A 20,490-nucleotide genomic window follows, 5' to 3' on the forward strand; every position below is an offset into this window, starting at 1 on the left:
TTACCTAAAGTAAGGAGTTCCAGACCAGCCTGGCCAACATGGTGAAATCCTGTCTCTACGAAAAATACAAAAAATTAGCTGGGCGTGGTGGCGGGCACCTGTAATTCCAGCTTCTTTGGAGGCTGAGGCAGAAGAATCACATCGAGATCGCGCCATGGCACTACAGTCTGGGCAACACAGCAAGACTTTTATTTTCTCTGACATCATGTCTCTGTAAGGATACTTCTGACCCTCTACCTTTTTCCTTCATTCAATAAATATTACTATATGCTGGGTGCCAGCGTACAATGGGGATCCAACTCAGTTACACTCAATGTGGAAAACGCATCTCTTACTCCTTGCCTACCTTAGACCTTATGGTTTTAGCCATGCCCCAGTCTAACTTCTCCCAATGACTATACCTGCGTTTGGGTTTTCAAATAAGCCAGTCTTTCTGAACATTTTAAGCTTCTCTCATAAACATAACACAACATGACATCAAAATTCATATCCCAAGTCAGATGTTTCACAAAGATGCAAAAGGAATAAACATGCAAAAGGAATAAAAATGTGAAGCTCAGACGGGCATGGTGGCTCACACCTATAATCCCAGCACTTTGGGAGGCTGAGATGGGCGGATCACTTGAGGTCAGGAGTTTGAGACCAGCCTGGTCAACATGGTGAAATCCCGTCTCTACTAAAAATACAAAAATACAAATGGCTGGGCATGGTGATGGGTGCCTGTAATTCCAGCTACTCAGGGGGCTTGAGGCAGGATAATCACTTGAACCTGGGAGGTGGAGGTCGCAGTGAGCAGAGATGGCACCACTGCGTTCCAGCCTGGGAGACAGAGGGAGTCTCCATCTCAAAAACCAAGCCAACAAACAAACAAAACAAACAAACAAACAAACAAAAACACGTGAAGCTCAGTAGAGAATAAAGAGACAGCCTCAACCTCCTGGGCTCATGTGATCCTCCTGTCACAGCCTCCCAAGTAGCTGAGATCACAGCAGTGCACAAAACCATACACCATGCCTAGCTTTTTTTTTTTTTTGTCGGTGGGAAGATGAGGTCTCCCCATGTTGCCCAGGCTGGTCTCAAACTCCTGAGCTCAAGAGGAGAAATATTTAGAAAGAGAAACATAAGGTATATTATAAAGAATGTTTTATCTGAAAATATTTTGTATTTTTTAGAATGGTTAATAAAATATTCGAGTGTTCCCATGTAGCTTATGGACTTCAGTTCTTGCGGCATAAAATTATTTTTGCAGAGAAACAGGAGCAGGTGAATACAACTATCACTTTTCGGGTAGCACAGAACATCAGCATTTATGTGAATTACAACACCACATGTTCTTTCATATAATTTAACAGCCCCTTGTCCAGGGATTCGTTTGGAGAAAATGTTCATATACAAATGACTGGCATAGAAATATAAAGCTTATCAGTGCTTTTATGTTTAACGTTAAAAAGCAGTAGGTTTTTCTTGGTTTTTTGTTTGTTTGTTTTGTTTTTAATGATGCCACTGTGGACCCGTACCTGGCATTCTGGAAGGAAACACATAATAGAGACACCAAAAGCAAGGAAGAGAAGTCACATGGCATGAGGCAGGATAGAAGAGGCATTTTATGACGTACCAAGATATTTGAGTAGGGACAACTTGTATTTACCAAATGAGCCCTGGCCACAACTCTCACAGACCATTACGATTCCTACACCCTGAGGTGCAACACAGCTACTTTCACTTCAAAAGCAAGATGCATACTGCCCAATAGCAGGAACCCCATTTCCATAAGTGGAGACAGCCTATGTCTTCTGTGCAGTTTACTCATCTCAACTTCTGCTCTAGATTTGTGTAGATACGGTTCTGCCCTCCCTAATATGTCAAGAGTGGAAAAAATGACGTTATAAACAAAGAAGCTTGTCTTGTTTGTGCAAAATCTCCAGCGGAGAGAAGTGGAAATCTAACACCTTTGAAAAGTAGAAGGAAACAGGAATATGATTTTTCCTTGTTTCCTATTGAAAGATGAGTTTCATTTTATCTAAATTCAGAATATTCAATAACTGCATTTTATATTCACCTACAACCTAAGATTCATAAGTGCATTCCTAACAGTACAGTGTTTTATAATAATAACGTAAGTCCATCCTTAACAGTGATGTTGAGGCAGCAGAGAAGTTCACAGCTAGAAACTGTTGAGATTTTAAGGTGTACAGCATTTGGCTTAATATTTACAAATGCACCTGCTACATAGGAATATTCAATTTCCCTCATTTAAACAAAGTGAAAACTTTTAGACCAAATGCTAGAAAACTGCTAGACCAGCTTCTAGCAGATGGTGATATTCCAGTATAGCAAGTTCTTGAGACAAAAAATAAAATTATCTGCCAATAGTGTTGAATTAAATATCCATTTCTAGGTCGGGCATGGTGGCTCATGCCTGTAACCCCAGCACTTTGGGAGGCCAAGGCAGGCGGATCACTTGGGGTCAGGAGTTCAAAATCAACATGGCAAAACCCTGACTTTACTAACAATACAAAAAAATTAGCCTGTAGTCCCAGCTACTCAGGAGACTGAGGCAGAGAATTACTTGAACCTGGCAGTTACATGTAATATACATATACACATGTATATACACATATATATAACATGTAAATATATACATATAATACATATAAATATATATATACACACACACATTTCTAAATGCTTCCAAAACATACCTCATTTTTAAAAGCATCTTCCAGATGTTCATAATTTTTCTTAAAGAGAAAGACCAGGATGAAGAAAGAATAAGCAGTCATAGCCCAGAAACCCATGAACTATTTCTGAAATGTTACCATCACCTCAGTGGGTAACCAACATAACCCAGTAGGCAAATAACACAAACAACTATATGTTAGGAAACAAGAGGGCATTGAAATGATTCCTGAAAGCAGAAAAGGTTGTGGAAGACCAATGTCAATAATTCAAACGAGATATCGGCTTTTTTTTTTAAATTTATGGAAACCATTGACTCATTTACCCAAAAGACATTATTTGTTGCCCAAGGCTCTTCCAGGATCAGAATATGAATGTTTACAGAGATTTATGGAAAGTAAATTCATCAAAACACTGGGTCTGATAGGACTTATAGTTTGTGACAAGTACCTCTTGCTTTATAGATATAAGGTAATAGAAAAAAAAAGCAAACATAGAATATATGCCATTGGTAAAACATAGGCAATACAGTGGAAACAGGTGTGGCTGTTTGGTTTGCTTAGTAATATCTCAAATACTGTGACAGCAGTCTCAGAATGGACACGACCACACGACACTGCAATAGTCTGCTCAACCCATAGCTAAACATGCCTCTTACCACCACCAAGAAGCAAGCAGCCTCCAAGAATTTGGAACGAGTGCAAAATCTATGAAGTATGCTCCCACTGAGTGGTTGCTTTTTGTGAGCACATGGAAGACAGTGAAACCCAGACTTCGGAGTCAAGTTCTCCTAAATTCGAATAACAGTACACCACCTCCTACCTGTACAAAGTGAGCAGCAAAATGCCTGATGAAGATCAATGAACCACAGCTATTCTTATGATTATGACAGATTAAGGCTTAAATCAGACTTGAGCACTGAGCCTGGTGGTTTTTCCACTCTACCTTCAGGATGACACTGAGACTTCATAAAGCTATCAAAGAATGGAGTGGAAATATTTCCTGAAAATGAAAAACGAGGAACAACTTAAGCTACCCGGAAGGTGGAACATCTGCAAGCCCAACTGGTAAGTACAGGGAATTCTGGTATTAACAAGCTCTGAAGAGGTAAAATGCAGAGCTTTGGTTATCTCAGAGTGCCACCAAACTCGTGGGCTCAAGGCTCAAAGGCAGAAAAAAACAGAAATGAAGCACAGCCAGGACTGAGAGAATTACAAATCAGATAGCACTCAAAAAAAAAAAAAAAAAAAAATCAGCACTCAAAGGACTTCATATTGCAAAGAGAATTTCCAAGTTACAAAACGCAGACCTAAAAACAGTGTCAAGGAATCTGCCAAGACTCATCTTCCTGCAACATGAAACATGCATGGAAAGCCTTTGACCAACACAGACGGACTCCCCTCTTGCATCTCACCTTCCTCAAGTTTTTTGTTTGCTGCAACACAGGAAAGATGTTAATCTGTTAGGGAAACACACCAATTCAAAAAGCAAACCCTTTGCTTTCTGAAGGAGCAATGATACTTCTTTCCTTCCAAGAAAAATGTTGAATTGGAAGCAGCCAGACCTCTTCAAGATGACTGTCCAAATAATAAAAACAATTAGACATATGTCCACGAGTTGACAGTAACTGGGGCAGAGAGGGGCTCATTTATCATTGACTTTTTAAAAAATGAGAATATGAGTACCATCAGTTTGGCACATAGATACTTAAAAAGACTACTAAGAGGCACCAGGTATGGCTTCACACCTCCCTTGTCCTGCCTACCCCACACCCTCATCCTCACTAACCACATTTTTTTTTTTGAGACAGAGTCTCGCTCTGTTGCCCAGGCTGGAGTGCAGTGGTGCAGTCTCAGCTCACCGCAAGCTCCACCTCCGGGGTTCACACCATTCTCCAGCCTCAGCCTCCCAAGCAGCTGGGACTACAGGCGCACAGCACCACACCCTGACTACAGGCACTAACCACATTTAAGCAGATACATTCTCTGCCCACAGGAATATGTTCTTGAGGTACGTGGTTGCATGCTAAAGCACACAGGACTTCCATCTCTTCACAGCTGATTTTCATTCCCATAGTCAAACATCTGCCCTACCACGCCCCATGCTATGTTCCAACAGCCTTACTTCCAACCATCATCTGGGTGCCATAGCCTCTCTACCTTTAGTCTTTTTCCTCTTCTGGCTTTCCTGTCCCTCATCTCCAGGTACTGTTGCCAAACTCCAGTTTGCATGTGCAAAAAGTGACATGAAACTAACAATGCCAGTGCTTTTCTTGTTACACACTGAGTTGCTATGTCAACTTCAAGGTGTGCAACCCTCGTCAACAAATTCATAATGTTGCTGTGTCTTCAGGGACTCCCACTTTTCCAATCTGGAAGAGTTTTTCCCCTGCAAAGTCTGGGAAAAAAGCGATTCTGGAAACCCAAGTGCTTCTTAATACTATGCCAGTTGGGCTTTACCATAATGTTAATGAAAAGGTAGCATTCTGATACAAACAGGTCACGTGTTTAAAACATTAGTATCTATAAATATGTTTATTATATCCCAACTTAGTTCTTTTAAAAACAGTAAACTAGGCTCAGAAAAATCAAGGCTTTTCCTGATGTTTTAATACCACTAAACCAATGATGCCAGGATTCTTAGCTTCTTCCATTTGGTGTCAGTACGCTGTAGACAGCCAGCTATAATACAGGTCTTTTTGATTTTTGTCAAGTCTACTGTCTCCATTAATATATACTTACAACACATGTTTAAATGCTCCCTAAATATCATATTCTTTAGTAACTGAACCAAAAATAAAAGAAAGGAAACTCACCTAATGGACAAGGTCAAATCAAATATACTTCTTATTGCTTCTCAAAGTCTTTCCTTATTTCACCTATTATTCAGTATGCAGAGTCTCAGAACTGACTGCATTTCTATCAGCAGCTGTTTATAGAATGGGGTGTGACTTGTGTTTGCTTATGCAAAAGGACTGAAGAACAACAATGCATACTCATCCAGCCAGTTTCCAACTCAGCCTGTCAGATTACAGTTCGCTTTTTTGCTATTACTGTTGTCCATCTCTAATTTTATCGCATTGATTGCTAAATGTGGTCTGCATAACATCAAATTTGGGGGAATTTAAGAGGAATTAAGTTTATTTATTTAGAGACAGAGTCTCACTCTGTTGCCCAGGCTGGAGAGCACTGGCGCAATTACGTCTCACCGCAGCCTTGACCTCCCCAGCTTAAGCAATCCTCCCACCTCAGCCTCCTAAGTAGCTGGGATCACAGGTATGCACCACCAAAAATCGATAATTCTTTTTCAGTTTTTTGGTAGAGACAAGGTGTCACTATGTTGCTGCCCAGGCTGGTCTTCAACTCCTGGGCTCAAGTGATCCTCCTATCTCAGCCTCCCAAAGTGATGAAATGACAGGCATGAGCCACCATGCCCCGCCTGAATTAAGTTTTATAAGTGTTCCATGATTATGTGAAAACAATCTGTACACCCTGTTAGTTGGATGCAAAATTACATACATTCTAGTCAAACTAGTTAGTTGTGGTTTTCGATCTGATATATCCTTATTTTTTTGCTACTTCATCTGTTTCTAAGAAAGGTGTGTTGAAACTCCTAGATCATATTCATTTTTAGAAAATAAGCCCAAGGTCATGTCTTAAAGAAGATGAATATAAAGCATAATAAAAGAGCAAGCATTGCAGTCTTTATTCAGAGAAGCACTAAATCTATACTTTTCAGTTTGTATTCTGTGAAACTCTGGGATTCATGAAAATAAGTTCTGTAAATTTATTAAAATTTTATTTTTCTATTGCTTGTTTTTGGGTTTTTTTGTTTGTTTGTTTGTTTGAGATGGAGTCTCAGGCCGGGCGCGGTGGCTCAAGCCTGTAATCCCAGCACTTTGGGAGGCCGAGACGGGCGGATCACGAGGTCAGGAGATCGAGACCATCCTGGCTAACACGGTGAAACCCCATCTCTACTAAAAAAAATACAAAAAACTAGCTGGGCGAGGTGGTGGGCGCCTGTAGTCCCAGCTACACGGGAGGCTGAGGCAGGAGAATGGCGTAAACCTGGGAAGTAGAGCTTGCAGTGAGCTGAGATCCGGCCACAGCACTCCAGCCCAGGTGACAGAGCAAGACTCCATCTCAAAAAAAAAAAAGAGAGAGAGATGGAGTCTCACTCTGTCACCCAGGCTGGAGTGCAGTGGCGTGATCTCGGGCTCACTGAAACCACCGCCTCCCGGGTTCAAGTGATTCTCATGCCTCAGCCTCCCGTGTGGCTGGGACTAAAGACCTGCGCAATCACGCCCAGCTAATTTTTGTATTTTTTAGTAGAGATGGGGTTTCACCATGTTGGCCAGGTTGGTCTCAAATTCCTGACCTCAAGTGATCTGCCCACCTCAGCCTTCCAAGGTGCTGGGATTACAGACATGAGCCACCGCACCTGGATTTTCTATTATGTTTTTTAAAAGCTGGAATTTAAAAAAGCATACGGTCAAATAAGTTATATACCAAATTTAGAGACCTCCAAGTTGTTTATTTATGCTACTTTAAGTTATTTACGTCTGCCATTAGCATTTACATGTTATTTGGAATTCCTATAATTATTAGTTGAGAAGCCTGTAATTTGCACTAGACTTCTCTCCTTTTCTTAATCAGAATGGATTCATTTGTCTATTGTTGTAAAATTATTTAAGGAAGCACGTGTGAACTACATTCAATAAACAGCAGTCAAGGCTCAGGCACATGTTTCAGCACATGTTTGCTTTCATCCTGTTACAACAGTCAATTGAGCAATAAAGAACGAACACAATATGTTGCATCATAACATTTTATTACAGATCACTATAGAGATTATTCTTTGGGAAGTTTATTGTCTGACTTCTAGAAGCATGAAAGGGCTATTCTAGGTTTGGGCTACTTCTTTTTCATAGCAGATGAGTGTCTTCACAGCCAGTTTCTGCATAGGAAACCTACATAATGTCATTGCAACAAACCTTCCATTGCCTCAGAAAACTGCTCTGGTCCAGTTGGTTGCAAACTTTCTTTAGCAATAAAACTGTTTCTTCAAATAAAATCTTACATGGCACCCCAACATATAAAATAGGTGGCAGCAGAATGATTCTAATGAAAGGAGTGAAGGTTAAGACACCAACGCCCATAGACCCACCAAGGACATAAGAAGAATCTCACTGTACACATTTGGAAAATCATTGCAGAAAGGTCTACCTACAATGCAGCTCTGAATCATCTCCTTTGCCTTTGGCTTTGTCCCTAAACACCTCCTCTCTGGCTAACCACTTCAGTTGACAGCTCATTTGTAAGGTCTGCCACACTCTTTATTCAGCGTCTCCTATACCACCTTAACACACTTCTTATCTGGGAGGGATCTGAAATGCTTTGGGTGTCCCTGGTGAGAACTGCAAGAGGAGCTATCTAAAGCTTGAGAGAATGAAATGAGACTATAGGAAGAGTCTTGAGAACAACCATAACTGGGTCATTCCCAGGGAATGTGTCCTGGAAATGAGTCCTGGAAAAATCTAGGCCAAATTGCCCAAAAGGGAAGCAGCACTGACCATGGGGTAGGAAACTAGTGTCCTTAAAGGCGCAAGAGAGAAAACTGTTGGGAGGATGTTTGTAACCAGCTACACTGGTGATCCTTTCTTGTATCTAAATGGACACTTTGAGGCCATCAGAAAATATGACCAGATTAGTCCTGATGGACTCAAAAATCTATATATGGACGGAACCCTCAAAAGTCAAGGTATGGTTTGAAGAACACAATGAAATGTTGGTATAGCAACTTTAAGATAACTGAGAACATATTATTTTGAGCTGTATCAGAAGTCACTTCATACTAAATTATAGCACAAAAGAGCATAAAGAGGTCCAAAAATTGTTTTAAATACTGATCAAAGTAAAACTTCAGATTTTCTTCTTTCTATGAATTCAGAAGAAATTTCTAGTATTAGGCTCAGCTAATGGCTGTGTCATGAGGAGTGTTTTACGTGAAAGTACCCTTGCTTAAAACCATTACAAAGTTCCAGGGAAGGAGAAAGGGGCAGGAGGTAGAGGGGACAGAGAAACCCCTGGCATTCCCTACCTGGCTTTATGTCAAGGCAGCACAAAATCAACTCAAATCCACAGGGATTAAGTACAAAGGGAGTTTTCAGACAGGTATTCAAAGTCATATCAAGGTCAAACACCAAGAGACTAAGGAGCACGTCAACAAAGGGGAAGAGTCGTTTATGGATCTGGGAGTCTCGGAGGATAGCATTCCAAGAATTCAAGAGGACATCTGGGCAGACAACACAGTTCATTAGAGCCCACAGTAACAGTAGCTAGAAAAGACTGGGGGAGAGTGGTGAGGGATATAAAAACTACATATTGGGTACAACGTACACTATTCAGGTGATGGGTACACTAAAATCTCAGAATTCACCACTATATAATTCATCCATGTTGCCGGGCACAGTGGCTCACACCTGTAATCCCAGCACTTTGGGAGGCCAAGGCAGGTGGATCAGTTGAGGCCAGGAGTTCAACAGCCTGGCCAACATAGTGAAACCCCATCTCTACTAAAAAATACAAAAATCAGCCAGGCGTGGGGACACGTGCCTGTAATCCCAGCTACTCTGGGGGCTGAGGCATGAGAATGGCTCAAACCCGGGAAGCAGAGGCTGCAGTGAGCCAAGATTGCACCACCGTACTCCAGCCTCGGTGACAGAGCGAGACTCCATCTCAAAAAAATATAGAAAATAAAATAATAATTCATCCATGCAGCCAAAAACCCAAAAAGCTATAGATATAGATAGATAGATGTAGATATACGTATCTATTTATATATACCAAAAAAAGACCCATAGTAGTTGTTGCTTTATCAAAAGCCAGAGAAATTTTCTAACCTTCCAAGTTACAGCAATTTATTTGATCAACTTGCTTTCCCCTATTCTGCCCATCCAGTTTGAAAGACTCCCTGGTCAGGCACGGTGGCTCACACCTATAATCCCAGCACTTTGGGAGGCCAAGGCAGGAGGATCATGAGGTCAAGAGATCGAGACCAGCTGGCCACCATGGTGTAACCCCAGCTCTACTAAAATTACAAAAATTAGCTGGGCATGGTGGCATGCGCCTATAATCCCAGTTACTTGGGAGGCCAAGGCAGGAGAATTACTTGAACCCAGGAGGCGGAGGTGCCAAGATCGTGTCACTGCACTCCAGCCTGGCTGACAGAGCAAGACTCTGTCCATTAAAAAAAGAAAAGAAAGGCTCCCTAACTGGCCAGGTGTGGTGGCTCATGCCTGTAATCCCAGCACTTTGGAAAGCCAAGGCTGACAGATCACCTGAGGTAAGGTATTCGAGGCCATCCTGGTCAACATGGTGAAACCTGTCTCTACTAAAAATACAAAAATTAGCCAGGCATGGTGGTGGGCACCTGTAATCCCAACTACTCCGGAGGCTAAGGCAGGAGAATTGCTTGAACTAAGGAGGCAGAGGTTGCAGTGAGCCAAGACAGTGCCACCGCACTCCAGTCTGGGTGACAGAGCAAGACACGATCTCAAAGAAAAAGAAAAAGAAAAGCTCCCTAACTATTCCAACTAGGTTCCTTCACTAAGTTTCCTTTTCCTGACTAGGCAGATGGAAAGGCAAGCATCCAGGTTAGAACTTAGTCCCCCAAGGCCATACCTTGTCTCTGTCCTCAGCTAAGCCTGTGATAAGGCTATCCATGGAAACAAAGCTCCTATTTTCTTAACATGCCTCTGAGAAAGACATTTGAAGCCTAGAGGTTAAGAACATAAGGGCTAAAATAAGCAGGCAAGAGGGTGGCTCAGAAAGAACAAGAGCCTTGTTTAAAAAAAAAAAAAAAAAAAAGGTCGGGGAATAAACCTCAATGCAGATTTACTAACACAGAAATAAAGACTGTGTGTTAGCAAAGAGACTATGAATCAGCAAGAGAACAAACCAAGAGGATAAAGGAAATTGTAGACAAGAGGAGCATAAACCATGAAGACGTAAGTACCCACGGTTTATGACATGGATAATTGATAAGCACTAAGTAAGTCTTCAGAAACTATGAGTGTTCAGGGGAAATCACAAAAACAAGGGACATTACACTTAATTTTTTAAATGAGGGTGAAATGAGATTCTGCATGAGACAGATAACTGTAAAGTAGTAAAAAAAGTTTTCAGAAGTCACACATGAAAATCAATCTCATAATTCTACAATCACATTATGTCCACATTTTAAAGTATAAAGTTAGCCTTTATATACCAACAAATTTGGCTGGAAAGGTTTGTTGAGTTTTGACCTCAAGAAATACCTTCCTATTTTTTAAAGAAAGAAATATTATGATGATATTCCTTTTATTACTTTCCTATATATACTTGCTCATCACATAAAAAATATAATTGCTATATAGCCATCAAGCATTAAAAATAAACCAAGACATCTAACAATAGGCCTCAATGGCACTAATCTATTTTCCTAGATGTATCACTCTAAAACCATATACGAATGTCCAAGAAATGAAAGTTTTTTATTTTTCTTTTAGAATCTACAGTATAGAACATGATAAAATTATTCCGTATAGAAATTATGATTTTTAATTAATTTGAAATAATTTCCATTAATTTCTGATGCTTGTAAGCATTTTAGATATACATTCCTTTAGCTCTTGAAATACAGTTCTAAATTGTGAAAAATTCTGACACAGGCAGGAACAGATATCAAAATTCTATTACTTTTAATCTAAAAGCCCTCCATCTTACGTTTTCTGTAGGAGACAGAAACTCACAAAAGAAAATGTGTTGGCTTCTACTATTAGGAAACTGGACATTTTTCACATATATTATAGTGGAAGCAGTTTTACATTTCATTCAGGCACAAAATATTTATGAACTCAGGAGCAGCCCAAACATAAAGATAAAAAATGCAGCATGATTTTCCAAAACAAAACCTGGGGCTTATGTCTACGGATTTTTGTGACCCTTTGGGAAAAGGCAGAGTTGGAAACACAACTTAGTTGTCCAAGTATTAGAACTTTTAAAGCATCTCTTTGATTTATGAAGAAAATGCACAAAAATATGTTAAAGAAGTACCAGAAAATCCAGCAAGTTGCTCATCACTACACACCTCCATGCACAGATGACATGAGCAATTATTTGTCTTTCCTTCACTTCTGACTTCCAGGGCTCAGGGCTGAGGTCCTATTGACTGCACATAGTAGAAGAAAGGGAACAGAAGTTGTTTCAATGGCAACATCCTCACCTACTTATGTCTCCTTTCTCATGGCTCCAGTAATTAATGGAATGATTATAAACTGAAACCAAACTGCATCTCTGTCCCTTCCATTTTCACCCTGGAAGCCTGTTCTCATCAATTCATTCTCCTCAGGGTATTCCTTTAATCAGTGTTTCTTAATATGAATGAATGCTTTAAACTTGTACAGGTCATCTGCCACTTTTAAGTACTCCGTTCCCACCTCATGGATGTGTCTCATCTCTTCAGTACAGTTGCATATTTCCTGAAGAGTCTCATTTTGTGTATTGCTTCTCCACTACCCCTCACCACTGGACAGACAACTGGCCAGCTGTCACTCAAATGCTAATTGTGTCTACCATCTACTTTCTCTAACAGCCTTTTCCTTCCCCTAGTTCCCTCCATTCCCTGCCAATTTTATTTAGGAGTGACTCAAAAAGTGTTTTGGGACTCCACTGATAGCTGTGCTTTTCTGATAATTAAACGATATTTACATCCAACTCAACAGTATTTGGTAAGCAATTACTACCTATCCATTACTGTGCTAGCAACTACGAATGTCATGAAAGAAACATATGATCCAGCTACTCCCTTAAAAAAGTTGGTAATCAGGGTTAGGTGGAATGATGTACTCATTTACAAAAAAGGACGGATAAGACAATATTATCAGGGAGAAAAACGTCTGGTACACCATGTGGACCAGCCAGCACAAGAAATCAAAAGTGAAAGGGGCTTCAAGTCAAAAGACCTGAACCATGCTACTTCCTTCCCAGCTATGTGTCCTGTGGTGAGCCAGACAGCCTCCCCCTACTGTTTCCTCAATATGGGAATATTTATCTAGCAAGATTATTGGAAGGATTAAAGGGTACATTACGTGAAATGCATTTTATAAACTGTAAACTACTAAGTACATGTAAGATGGCTGTTTTATAAGTCAAGTAGAGCCTGGGAGGTCAGAAAAGGGGAGCAATCTGCCAGACATGGTGGCTCATACCTGTAATCCCCCCTATTCAAGAGACTGAGGTGGGAGGATCACTTGAGCCCAAGAGATCAAAACCAACCTGGGCAACATAATGAGATGCTGTTGTACAAAAATTTTTCTAATTAGCAAGGTGAGGTGGCTTGTGCCAGTAGTCCAGCTACTCGAGGTGGCTTGTGCCAGTAGTCCAGCTACTCAGAAGGCTGAGGTGGGAGGATCACTTGAGCCCAAGGGTTCAAGGCTGCAGTGAGCCATGACTATGTCACCACACTCCAGCCTGGGTGACAGAGTGAGACCCTGTCTCAAAAAAAGAAAGAAAGGGAGCAATGTGACCATGACTCAAAGCAAGAGCCAGGACCTGAGCTGGGCATCTTCTTCAAAGCCAGGCAAGATTTAGCTAGATAGTGAGGAATAGGATACACAGCATGTTTCATGCAAGGACACATTTTGACTTCCATTTAACAAGTATTGAGGAGCTTGCTAATCATTTCAAAGGATACAAATGTGTTTAAGATATAATCCTCGAAGTATAAAACTGGCTGTAAACTCAAAGGAAGGCTTATGAGGTAATGTGGCAAGTTAAGGAGAGCAGGATGACTAATCCGTTGGTATATGGGGTTCCTCTACCACCATCTGTGTAGACCCAGGATAGGTCACCATCCCTCTGCAGGCCTTATTTTCTCAAATATGAAATAAGAGGTTTCACCTCAATGGTCTCTTTCCAACACAGACATTCTATGCTGTATGATTCCAGGTTCAAAGTTCAAAGCTCAGCCATGAGAAATTTAAGCGGGGTCATGGTGACAGCTGTCCCTTCTATCACCTCTCACTCCTTGCAGATGAGGGCCTAGATAAGGGCAGCTGCATGGGAATGGGAAGAAGGGGATCCAAGATACACTAATTTTAAAATAATAGAACAGAGTTCCACATCAGGTAGAAAAGGACACAGCAAAGAAAACACCGAAGAATAAAGCCTAGATAGCCAGGAGGCCAAAATGATGCTGCCGACAGAAGCAGGACATGTGAAGTGGGGAAGGGAAAGAGTTGGAATGGCCATGAGGTGTTCGTGGGTGGTATCAGATTTTTGGAAGGGAAGGATGATGAGATGGGATTGGGGCAGCTTCAGTGTGAGAGATCATCAAAGCCACATCACCGAGAAATGCTTGAAAATCATCCCCATTCCCTGTGGCCCACATTTACCTCTGTCCTTGAGACAGAGGCAGAGTAGCCAACAATGAAAGCTCCAAAAAGAAGACCATGACTGTACAAGCCACAGAAGACGGAACATGCTGTTAGTTCAGGATGAACAAGACCAAGGATAACAGCAGGGTGCTCTCAGCCAAACTCAATACACAGGACATGATGGGCAGTCCCGGCTGTTCTGATTAAACTTGGTTTCCAGATACTATCTCCCTGTTGTAAAGTTCTTTATCTGGCAGTGAGTAAAAAAGGAAATGTCAGGGAAGACAGCTAGATGTCCCACACGGCACTCACTCATTCACTCCCCTTAGAAGACTGCAATAAGTACCTCCTCAGATTCGAAACGTAGGCCTTGCCCATCATCATCCACCACCCATCTGAATGTATCTCAATGAAAACACACACTAGCTGGGCATGGTGGCTCATGCCTGTAATCCCAGCACTTTGGGCGGCCAAAGCCAGCAGATCACCTGAGGTCAAGAGATCGAGACCAGCCTGGCCAACATGATGAAACCCCATCTCTACTAAAAATACAAAAATTAGCCAGGCACGCAGGTGGGCACCTATAAGCCCAGCTACTCAGGAGGCTGAGGCACGAGAATTGCTTGCACCTGGGAGGCAGAGGTTGCAGTGAGCTGAGATCATGCCACTGCACTCCATCCTGGGCGATACAGTGAGCCTTAAGTCTCAAAAAAAGAAAAAAAAAAGGAAAAGGAAACACAGTGGAGAGGAGTTGTAGTATTATCACCTTCTCTGCCCCTCTCACTCTCCTTGAAACCACTGACACTAAGAAATAAGAGGTTAGAACCCTTCTCTAATTACCCTTATCTAATTACTTAATGTCTCTGTGTTTTCCTAGAAGAATTCAGTACCTATACCAGATCTACCATGTTTTTGGTCTCACTTAACACTGCTATATGTATGTGCCTATCTCCTAATGCACACCAGCAAGAGTTTCTCTAGAAAATTGTTTTCCAACCTTGTTCACGATATTTGTATGACCTACCAGGACACATGCTCTTGATCAAAGGCAACAGGTCTGAGGGCCCCAGAAAGGCCAGGCCCTGTCCAGCCACCCTGAGGGACAAGGGGTTCAACATCTCAACACAACTGAACAAATTCGGCACACAACTGAACGAATTCGGCGCACACCAGGGGGAGATCACCTCCTCTAGGGTAGGTGTCAAAGCGTGAAATTCCTGGGCTATACCTATGCACACATGTTCAGTAATAGAAGATAATATCAAATTGCTGTCCAGCATAGTTGTTTTACACACTCCCAACTTCATATCTTCACTAACATTTGGTGCTTGTTGTCAGACTTCTCAAAATGGTAACACATTATGATCTAAATTTGCTAATGAGTGTGAGCATCTTTTATTAGTTTCTTGGCCATCTAGTTTCCTCTTATTAAAATGCACATTTGTATCTTTCTCCTATTTTTCTATTGGGTTCCTTTTTTTTTAAGACAGAGTCTTGCTCTGTTGCCCAGGCTTGTGTGCAGTGGCACAATCTCATCTCACTGCAACCTCCGCCTCCTGCGTTCAAGTGATTCTCACCCCTCAGCCTCCCAAATAGCTGGGACTACAGGCACGCACCACCATACCAGGTTAATTTTTGTATTTTTAGTAGAGATGGGGTTTCGTCATGTTGGCCAGGCTGGTCTCGAACTCCTGGAGGCAAGTGATCTGCCCACCTCAGCCGTCCAAAGTGCTGGGATTATAGACACAAGTCACCATGCCCAGCCAGGTTCTTTTTCCATGGATGTGCAGCTCTTCATATATTCTGGATACTATTTATCAGTCACATATGCTGCAAATATATTCTTACCGTTTTTGGTTTGTTTTTTCACTTTTTTAGTGTCTCTTAATCTGAAAGTTGTCAAATTTATTCTTTTTTTTAAAGTTACTTTAATTTATATCATGATCAAGAGAGCCTTTTTTTTTTTTTTTTTTTTTTTTTTTTTTTTTTAATGGAGACAGGGTCTTACTCCAGTGCAATGGTACAGTCATAGCTCACTACAGCCTCAACTTTCCAGGCTCAAGTCATCCTCCCATCTCAGTCTCCCAAGTAACTGGGACTACAGGCATGGGTCGCCATGCCCAGCTAATTTTCTTTTCCTTTTTGTAGACACAGGGTCTCACTATGTTGCCCAAGCTGGTCTTGAACTCCTAGTCTCAAGTGATCCTCCCACCTCAACCTCCCAAAGTGCTAGGATTACAGGTGTGAGCCACCATGCCCAGACAAGAAATTCTTCTCTAAAGTGATATTTTTCTATATCATGTTTGTAAAGATACTGCCTTTATATTTACATCTTTAATACACTGATAATTCAAGGTATATGTAGGGATCCAATTTCATTATTTTTCCCTAAAGGATACACAATTGTCATAGCACCATTTATTGCATAAAATTATCTTTTCCCCAGTGACATGCAATAAATGAATGGATCTGTTTCAGGGCTTTACATTTGGTTTCATTGGTCATTTTGACCATCCCCGGGCCAGTGCCACAATGCCTTAATCACTATTACCCTAAAATGTAACTTCATATCTGGTAGGACTGGTACCCACCTTACCATGGACATGCACCCTTCACACTTCTATCTGAGTTCCTCAAAAACCATATGGGGATTTTTATTGGGATTGCATTGCATTGCATTGGGATTGCATAAATCTATAGATCAAATTAAGAAGACTGACATGTTCATGATGTTTAATCTACCTACCTAAGTACATGCATATTTCTCCATCTATTTATGTACTTTTATTGCCTTTAAAAAATATTCTCAAAACTCACAAAAGAAGATATACAAATGGCAAATAAGCATATGAGAAGATGCTCAACATCATATGTTATTAGAGAATTGCAAATTAAAACAACAATGAGATATCATCATATACCTATCAGAATGACCAAAATCCAAAACACTGACAACATCAAATGCTGGTGAGGATATGGAAACCCGGAACTCTCCTTCATTGCTGGTAGGAATGCAAAATGGTACAGGCCCTTTGTTACAGACAGTCTTGGCAGTTGTTTACAAAGCTAAACTTGCTCTTACCATACAATCCAATCACATTCTTTGGTATCTACCCAAATGAAGGGAGAACTCATGTCCACACAAAAACCTGCACACTGATATTTATTATAGCAGCCTTATTCATAATTGCCAGAACTCAGAAGCAACAAGATGTTCGTCAGTAGGTGAATGGATAAATAAACTGTGGTACATTCAGACAATGGAAAATTATTCAGCACTGAAAAGAAACAGCTATCAAGCCATGAAAAAACATAGAAGAACCTTAAATGCATATTACTATCTGAAAGAAGTCAATCTGTATGATTCCAACTACGTGGCATTCTAGGAAAGGCAAAACTATGGAGATAGTACAAAGATTAGTGGTTATTAGTGGTTGGAGTCAGGGAAGTGAAAGAGATGAATAGGCAGAGAACAGAGGATTTTTAGGGCAGTGAAATTATTTTGTATGACACTGTAACATAGATGTCATTATACGTTTGTATACATACCCATAGAATGTACAACACCAAGAGTGAAGTCCAATACAAACTATGGACTTTGGATGATAATGTATCAATGTAGGCTCACCATGTGTAACAAACGTACCACTCTGGTACGGGATGTTGATAGTGGGGGAGGCTGTGCATGTTGTGGGTTTTGGAAGGGAAGGGAATATATGAAAATTGTACCTTCTACTCAGTATTGCTGTGAACCTAAAACCGCTCTAAAAAATAAGCTCGGCCAGGCATGGTGTCTCACAGTGGCCTGTAATCCCAGCACTTTGGGAGGCCGAGGCAGGTGGATCATGAGGTCAGGAGTTCAAAACCAGCCTGGCCAAGATGGTGAAACCCTGTCTCTACTAAAATACAAAAATTAGCCAGGCACGGGTGGCAGGCACCTGTAATCCCAGCTACTCAGGAGGCTGAGGCAGGAGAACTGCTGGAACCCAGGCAGCAGAGGTTTCAGTGAGCCAAGATCATGCCACTGCATTCCAGCCTGGGTGACAGAGTGAGACTCTATCTCAAAAAAAAAAATAGAAATAATAAATAAATAAACTCTAAGAAAAGAGTATTTTTGGCTGGGTGCTGTGGTTTATGCCTGTAATCCCAGCACTTTGGGAAGCCAAGGCAGCTGGATTATGAGGTCAGGAGTTCAAGACCAGCCTGGTCAACATGGCAAAACCCCGTCTCTACTAAAAATACCCCCCAAAAAAAGAAAAAAAAAGTTAGCTGGGCTTGGTGGTGTGCGCCTGTAGTCCCAGCTACTTGGGAGGCTAGGGTAGGAGAATAGCTTGAACCCAGGAAGCAGAGGTTGCAATGAGCTGAGATCGCTCACTGCGTCTCAAAAAAAAAAAAGAAGAAAGAAAAGAAAAGCATCTTTTCAAAAAGTTTTTGGGCCAGGCACAGTAGCTCACACCTGTAATCCCAGCACTTTGGAAGGCCGAGGTGGGTGGATCATGAGGTCAGGAGTTCGAAACCAGCCTGGCCAACATGGTAAAATCCTGTCTCTACTAAAGATACAAAATTAGCCGGGCATGGTGGCATGCACCTGTAATCCCAGCCACTCGGGAGGCTGAGGCAGAAGAATCACTTGAACTCAGGAGAAGAAGTCGCAGTGAGCCGAAACTGCACAACTGCACTCCAGCCTGTGTGACAGGGCGAGACTCCATCCCCCCCCCAAAAAAAAGTTTTCAATAAACACTTTTCATGAAGATCTTGTATATCTTTCAACTTACTGATACTTTGTTTTTGTCACTACTGTAAGTGATAACTTTTAAACACGTATCTTCTATTTCTTACACAGCCATATTAATTCCAGAAATTTGTTAAACATATTAAGTAAAAATAAATTACTTCTTCCTTTCTAATCTTACCTTTTAGTCTAATTATAAAAAGTCAGCTGGGCGCAGTGGCTCACGCCTGTAATCCCAGCAATTTGGGAAGCCGAGGTGGGTGGATCACAAGGTCAGGAGATTGAGACCATGCTGGCTAACACAGTGAAACCCTGTCTCTACTAAAAATACAAAGATATTAGCCAGGCGTGGTGATGGGCGCCTGTAGTCTCAGGTACTCGGGAGGTTGAGGCAGGAGAATGGCGTGAACCCAGGAGGCGGAGCTTGCAGTGAGCCAAGATCCGGCCACTGCACTCCAGCCTGGACAACACAGTGAGACTCCGACTCAAAAAAAAAAAAAAAAAGAAGAAGAAGCTAATTATACCTAATTATACCTTTTATTTATATTTCTTGTCTTACTGTACTGAGAATCTCCAAAAAAAAAAAAAGTGAATACACATGGTGATACAAGTAGTCTTATCTCTTTTTTTCTTGTCTGGTTTTTTTTTTTTTTTTCTTTTTGAGACAAGATCTCACTCTGTTGTCCAGGCTGGAGTGTAATGGCACAATCACAGCTCACTGCAGCCTCGGCCTCCCAGGCTCAGGTGACTGTCCCGCCCCAGCCTCCCTTGCCCAGGATGGTCTGGAACTCCTGGGCTCAAACCAGCCACCTGCCTTCCAAAGTGCTGGGATTATAGGTGTGAGCCAGCACACGCAGCCCAGTCCTGTCATGTCTTGATTCTAACGTTTCACTGTGAAGAATAACATTAGATGTAGACTTTTGGTACACATTTTTATCAGGTTAAGGAAGTTCTTCTATCCTAGTTTGCCAAGCATGAGAATTACGAATGGGTGTCAACTTTATCACATTCCGTTTCAGCATATATCAAGGAGACTGTTACTTTTTTCCCTTAATCTGCTAATTACCAGCTTTTACATTTATTTTGCCTTTGATATTTTTCTTTCCTTTCTTCTAGTTTCTTCTCTCACTTTACTGGTTTCTGCTCTTCTCTCCTACTTTCTACCTAGAATTTCTCTTTCAAAGTCATTCTGTTTCTCCCTTTTGCATTCGCCAGGGGGTTGGGAGAGTGAAGGGAGGTAGTTCTCAGGGTAATTAATAAATATTTGAATGGCTAAAAGGTGAAATACCTAATAGGTGCCAGATCCTTGAGGTGACCTTACCCAAAACCAGTCTTCAAATGTACCATATTACATTTATATAAGTTGTTCCCGTCTTGGGCTTAAGAAAAAACAAAAAAAAAAAGTTACTTGAGATGCAGTCACTAGAGGAAGAATTATAGTAGAATGTTTTAAACAGAAATGGTGTTTCACCCTCTAGAGAAACATCGAAAATGCATTAGCTATCATCTGAATTTTCTTTTGAATATAGTACTATATTTAATTTTAACTACTAGCACTTGGGTTCCCCCATTTAATACCTAGAAAATAGGGTACTAGATTATAAAAATGGCAAGTATCTTAAGAGAGACAAGGAATAACGTTTATGCATTCTGTAATTCAACA

General features: G+C 41.2%; 1 protein-coding gene across 5 annotated transcripts in view; it reads right to left on the reverse strand.

Annotated features, from left to right (window-relative positions):
• The window catches only part of RAB27A (RAB27A, member RAS oncogene family), an 87,460-nt gene that overhangs the window by 38,472 nt on the left and 28,498 nt on the right, over positions 1-20,490 (reverse strand). Inside the window, exon 3 of one of the 5 annotated variants that reach the window (XM_038009997.2) lies at positions 11,809-11,889. The exons of the other annotated variants lie outside the window; for them this stretch is intronic. The gene's annotated coding sequence lies outside the window, so the exon portion shown is untranslated. The remainder of the gene's footprint in view (positions 1-11,808; positions 11,890-20,490) is intronic. 5 annotated transcript variants of the gene reach the window in all.

This window comes from Chlorocebus sabaeus, chromosome 26 (assembly GCF_047675955.1).
Source record: "Chlorocebus sabaeus isolate Y175 chromosome 26, mChlSab1.0.hap1, whole genome shotgun sequence".
Lineage (NCBI taxonomy): Eukaryota > Metazoa > Chordata > Mammalia > Primates > Cercopithecidae > Chlorocebus > Chlorocebus sabaeus.